Source organism: Phocoena sinus, chromosome 8 (genome assembly GCF_008692025.1).
Source record: "Phocoena sinus isolate mPhoSin1 chromosome 8, mPhoSin1.pri, whole genome shotgun sequence".
NCBI lineage: Eukaryota > Metazoa > Chordata > Mammalia > Artiodactyla > Phocoenidae > Phocoena > Phocoena sinus.
This window is the reverse complement of record NC_045770.1, coordinates 13297573-13303371: the sequence shown is the minus strand read 5'-3', so window position 1 is coordinate 13303371 and position 5799 is coordinate 13297573. Positions and strand designations below refer to the sequence as shown.

Below are 5799 nucleotides of genomic sequence, written 5' to 3'. Positions count from 1 at the left end.
GTTCAATCCCTGGTCAGGGAACTAAGATCCCGCAAGCCACAAGGTATGGCCAAACAAACAAACAAAAAACAATAAAAAAGTACAAAACAAACTTCCTTTTATTAGAGTATAAAATACATAGAAGACAGAGCACACATCACCTGTATAGAGCTCGCTGAAAATTTTCACAAATTCACGCACAAGTGCAGCCAGAACCCAGCCCAAGAAAGCAAACCAACCAGCCCCCCAGAAGCCACCCTTGTGCCCCTTCCAGGCACGAGCTCAGGATGAGGTTAACCCCTAGCCTGACATTTTTTCCCCCCTCAAAAGAAATTTGAGTTGAAATTCACACAAAATACAATTAACCATTTTAAATTGTATAATTCAGTGGCATTTTATATACTCACAATGCTGTGAGACCACCACCTCTATCAAGTTCTAAAACATTTTCATCTCCCCAGAGGAAAGCCCTGTCTTCATTAGGCAGTCATTTCTGATTCCCCCTCCCCACTCTCCCCAGCAACCACCAATTTGCTTTCTATCTTTAGGGATTTACCTATCCTGGATATTTTGTATAAAAGGACGCATATATGACCTTTTGTTTCTGGCTTCTTTCACTTAATGTAATGTTTTCAAGGTTTGTCCCTGTTTAGCAGGTATCTCTTCTTCATTTCACTTTGTGGGTGAATAATATTCCATTGTATGGATAGACGACATTTCACTAATTCACTCATCCATCGATAGACATCTGAGTTGTCCCCACCTTTTGGCTGCTGTCAGTAGTGCTTCGAATAGTGTGAACATTTCTGGGCGCACTATTTGTTTTAATAAGTATTTGTTTGAATACTTGTTTTCAGTTCTTTTGGATATATACCGAGAAGCAGAATTGCTGGGTCATATGATGATTATGTGTTTCACTTTTTGAGGGAACATCACACTGTTTTCCACAGAGGCTGCATTATTTTACATTCCTACCCATGATGCACAAGAGGTCCAGTTTCTCCACGTCTTCCCTACCACTTACCTTTAAAAAAAAATTACAGCCATCATAGTGGGTGTGAAGTGGTATGTTATCAGGGTTTTGATTTGCATTTCACTAATAACTAATGATGTTGAATATCTTTTATGTGTTTACTGATTGTTTGTATATTTTCTTTTGAGAACTGTCTATTCAAATCCTTTGCTCATTTTAAAATTGGGTTGTCTTTCTGTTGTTGAACTCTAAGAGTTCTCTATATATTCTGGATACTAGACATTTTAAAGATATATGATTTGCAAATGTTTTCTCCCATTCTTTAGGTTGTCTTTTTGCTTTCTGGGTGATGTCATCTGATGCACAAAAGTTTTAAATTTTGATGAATTCCAATTTACCTAATTTTCCTTTGGTTGCATGTGCTTTTGGTATCATACATAAGAATCCATTGCCAAATCCAAGGTTCATGAAGATTTACCTTTTCTTCTAAAAGTTTTATAGTTTTAGCCCTTACATTTATGTTGTTGATTCATTTTGAGTTAATTTTTGAATATGGCGTGACATGTGGGTTCAACTTCATTCTTCTGCATGTATATCTAGTTGTCCCACCGTATATTGGGACAACTTGAGCTTGCTCAAGTTAGGCTCAAAGGACCCTCACAGATTATTACCATAAGCTCTTGAATAAAGATGACCAAACCCATGAGAAGCCAAGTTACTGTGCCTGAGAGTCACAGAAACAATGGACAACAATGAACAGTACATTCCAAGGACTGCAGATGATGGAGTGTCAGATATTCAATATAGACTAGTTATATAGGAAATGTTTAAAGAATTAAACGTATAAAAATGCAGTGCTTCAAAGAAATATAATTACAAAGAGCGTATAATAGGAAATCATCAGGAACAAAGAGATCTGAAATAAAAAAAACCAAATGTGGTGGTTGTACAATATTGTGAATGTACTAAATGCTACTGACTTCAAATGGTTAAGTTCAGGTTATATGAATATAACCTCACAAAAAAGGATCACCTCAAAATGAAAAATAATTGTTGAAATGAAAACTCAGTGGATAGGTTTAAAAAGCACAGTTTTGACAGACACAGTTGAAGAAAAAAGTAGTAAACGGAAAGGTGTATTTGGAGAAATTATCCAGAATGCCACAAAGAGGAAAAGGAGATGGAGAATATGAGAAATTAAGAGAGAGAAGCTAGAAATCAGATGGTCTGATAAATGTCTAATTAAAGGAGAGAAGAGAAAGAATGAAGGACAGGCAGTATCCAAAGAGATTCAAGTCACATCTATCATTAATAGTACAATAAGGAAAAAATGAACAATCCTTCATTTTAGTGGAAGATTTCAATGCATCTCTCTTGATTATTGGTAAGTAGAAAAATATATATCAGCAATGGTATAATGAATGGAAACACAACACAGACTTTTTCTAATGGACCTATATAAAATTTGGCATCGAACAATTAGAAAACATTCTTTTCCCCCAAGTATACATGGAACATTCATAAAAATTAATGACAAAATTTCCCTACATATTTTAAAGTGTAGGCGTTATAATAGACTCTCTGTTTACAAAACAATTCAACAGAAGTTTATAACAAAAGGACAATTTAAAACATTTTCTATATATTTGGAAAAAAAACCAAAACCTGTCTCATGAACAAGAAGAAAGCATCGCATATATTTAAAAGTAATTAAACGCGCTGCCTTTGAGCCCTCGTCGCGCCTGCGCGTGGCGCCGGTCGGGGGGTGGGGGGGGAGCGGGGCGGGGATATCAGGCTGCAGCGCCAGAGCAGCATGCGCTTGCGCATAACTGGGGCCGTCTGCCCCGCGGCGGCGGCTCTTTTAGCAGCGAGCTAGGCTGTGGCCCTAGGCTGCCGGGGCTGGGGGCTGGGGAAGACCTCGGGGGTCCTGCAGTCTCTGCTTATTCCTGTGCCTGTCCTGTGAGTCCGAGTGTCCTGTCCTCTCCGTGGAAATCAGTGAGACGGGGCAGGTTCATTCAAACGCGGCGTGGAGGGTGTCTGCAGGGAGGGGAGGTGAGAATCCGGCTGTGGCCTTGAACAGACAGCGCTGTAGTGCACTTGACACGAACTGGCTCCCGGCCTTGAGCTGCATGGGCTGAGCTCGTCTGGCTGAGGTGTATTCTCGGACTACTTAGAAAAACCGCCGTTTAGGGTCAACTGCTTATTTGGATATGCCCCAGATAGCTTGAACAGCTCACAAAGACAGGGTTCTGTGCATTGCGGGACGCAACATAGGCACCTAAATAAATGCACAGTCACTCCTTCGTAAGCCACGTTCTAGATGATAACGATCCCTCCTGGATTTAGGTGAAATGTGCATCATTTCTGAGTACAAGGCAGAACGTGTTGAAGGGCAGTTATGCACAAGTGCCATGTCTAGCCGCTTTGGTGCTTAATAACTGGAGGGGGGCCCCAAGTTAGCAGGGTTAGTAGGCAGTTGGTGTAAACTCTAGCTCAGGAGCAGGACTTTAAAAAATACAAATCGAGGATAATAGCGCCTACCTTATATCAGGGTGTGGTCTACTTTCGATCCTCTAACAGAACGGGTCCCCTGACCACCAAAGAAACTGAAGCTGCTACTGGCAGCTGAGGGCCCAGGTTTATTCTGTACCACAGTTTATTCTGTTCCTATTATCTAAACAGGATTAAGTAGAAATAACTTAGATGCTTATCTAGTATTTGACATGAGATATTTATTTTGTGAAACAGTGCAAGCGATTGTAAATCCCCACATACTATTTGATTAAGTGCAATAGGGTACAGTCATGTGTAATCTCTTTACACAATAGTGCATCTGGTCCTTTGCCTTTAATTATTGCACAAAAATTATAAGACCAGCGAAAAAGACATGCACACTGATAGGCAAATTGGCCTACACAATGATAAATCAGAACAGTACACTGACTGGAATGGTCCAATAATTTAAGTCAAATGTTTTAATGGTGCAATTAAAGTAATCAAATAAGGGTTCAAATACGTTTTTTCGATGTATTAATTTCTTTAAAGTCCTGTTCAGGCAAGGTGCTGTTGATGTTTAAAAAAACACAATTAGCTTTGTCCACAGATGTCAAAAGTTACCCAAGGTAAGTTTGATGTTGAATGCAGCTTTAAACAATTAAAAAATTGTATTGAGTGTACTTCTCAAAGCAAATTATACAGTTTGAGAGAACCCCGAAACCTGTAAACTAAATGTTCTTACACAAATGCACAAGATAAAGTTGGCAACGTTAGATGTCATGTTAAAAGAAAAGTAATTGAAACAGACTGACAATGGAAATACTACATATAAAAACTTGTAGGATACAGCAAAGATGTTTCAAGGGAAATTTATGGTTTTATATTCTTATATTAGAAAAGAAAAAAGGCTGAAGAACATTAATATAAGTATCCAAAGTAAGTGGCGGAGAAAAGAACAACAGAATAGGCTCAAAGAAAGCAGAAGGAAGGACGTAGTGAAAATATGGGCAGAAATCAGTGGAACGGAAAACACTGATGCAGCAGAAAGACTCAACAAAAGTTAAAGTTGGTTTCTCAAGAAGGTAAACGAAGAGACAAATCTCTGGTGTAATGAGGAGACAGAGGGAGGAAGAGAGAGAGAGAAGGAGAGAAAAAGATATATATAATTAACAGTATGAGTGAAAAGAGTGTGTAGCTACAGATACAACAATGTTGAATAAAATAATGTCAACAAATAATACCATCTATGAATTTGAGGTTAGATAAAATGGACAAATCCCTAGAAGATATGTCACTTACCAAAATTCTGAATAGTGCTATAACATTAAAACAAGGTTATAGGCTTTTACAAGAGAGTTCTTTCAAAAATTTTAAAAAATTTTAATTAGGACTTCCCTGGTGGTGCAGTGGTTGAGAGTCCGCCTGCCGATGCAGGGGACGCGGGTTCGTGCCCCGGTCCGGGAGGATACCACATGCCGCGGAGCGGCTGGGCCCGTGAGCCATGGCCGCTGAGCCTGCGCGTCTGGAGCCTGTGGTCCGCAACGGGAGAGGCCACAACAGTGAGAGGCCCGCGTACCGCAAAAAAAACACAAAAAAAACCAAAAAAAACAACAAAATCAAAATGGACTAAAGACTTGAACATAAGACCTGAAACCGTAAAGCTCCTTGAAGAAAACATAGGCGGTAAGCTTTTTTACGAGGTCTTGGTGATGATTTTTTGAATCTGATTCAAAAGCAAAGGCAACAAAAGCAAAAATCAAGTGGGACATCACACTGAAGGCAACCTATTGAATGAAAGAAAATATTTGCAGATCATATGTCTGACAAGGCGTTCATATCCAAAATATGTGAAGAACTCATACAACTCAATAGCAAAAAACCCAAACAATCCAATTAAAAAATGGGCAGAAGATCTGAATAGACATTTTTGCAAAGAACACGTATGGACGGCTAACAGGTACATGAAAAGATGCTCAACATCACAGCATCAGGGAAATGAAAATCAAAACCACAATATCACCTCACACCTGTCAGAATGGCTATCATCAAAAAGAACAAATAATAAGTATTAGTCAGGATGTGGAGAAAAGGGAACCCTTGGGCACTTTTGGTGGGAATGTAAATTGGTGTAGTCACTATGGAAACAGTATAGCGTTTCCTCAAAAAATTAAAAATAGAACTACCATATGATCCAACAATTTACTTCTGGGTATTTATCTGAAGAAAATGAAAACACTAACTTGAAAAGACATCTACACCCTCATGTTCACTGCAGCATTATTTACAATAGCCAAGATCTGGAAACAACCTAAGTGTCCAGTGATGGATGGATGAATGGGTAAAGAAAATGA

General features: G+C 39.0%; 1 non-coding gene across 1 annotated transcript; it reads left to right on the top strand.

Moving 5' to 3' along the window:
- Nucleotides 1–2668: 2668 nt before the first annotated feature.
- Nucleotides 2669–2832, top strand: LOC116758892. Its single transcript, XR_004351277.1, has one exon. It is a non-coding gene; the product is annotated as a small nucleolar RNA SNORA76 (small nucleolar RNA).
- Nucleotides 2833–5799: the final 2967 nt, after the last annotated feature.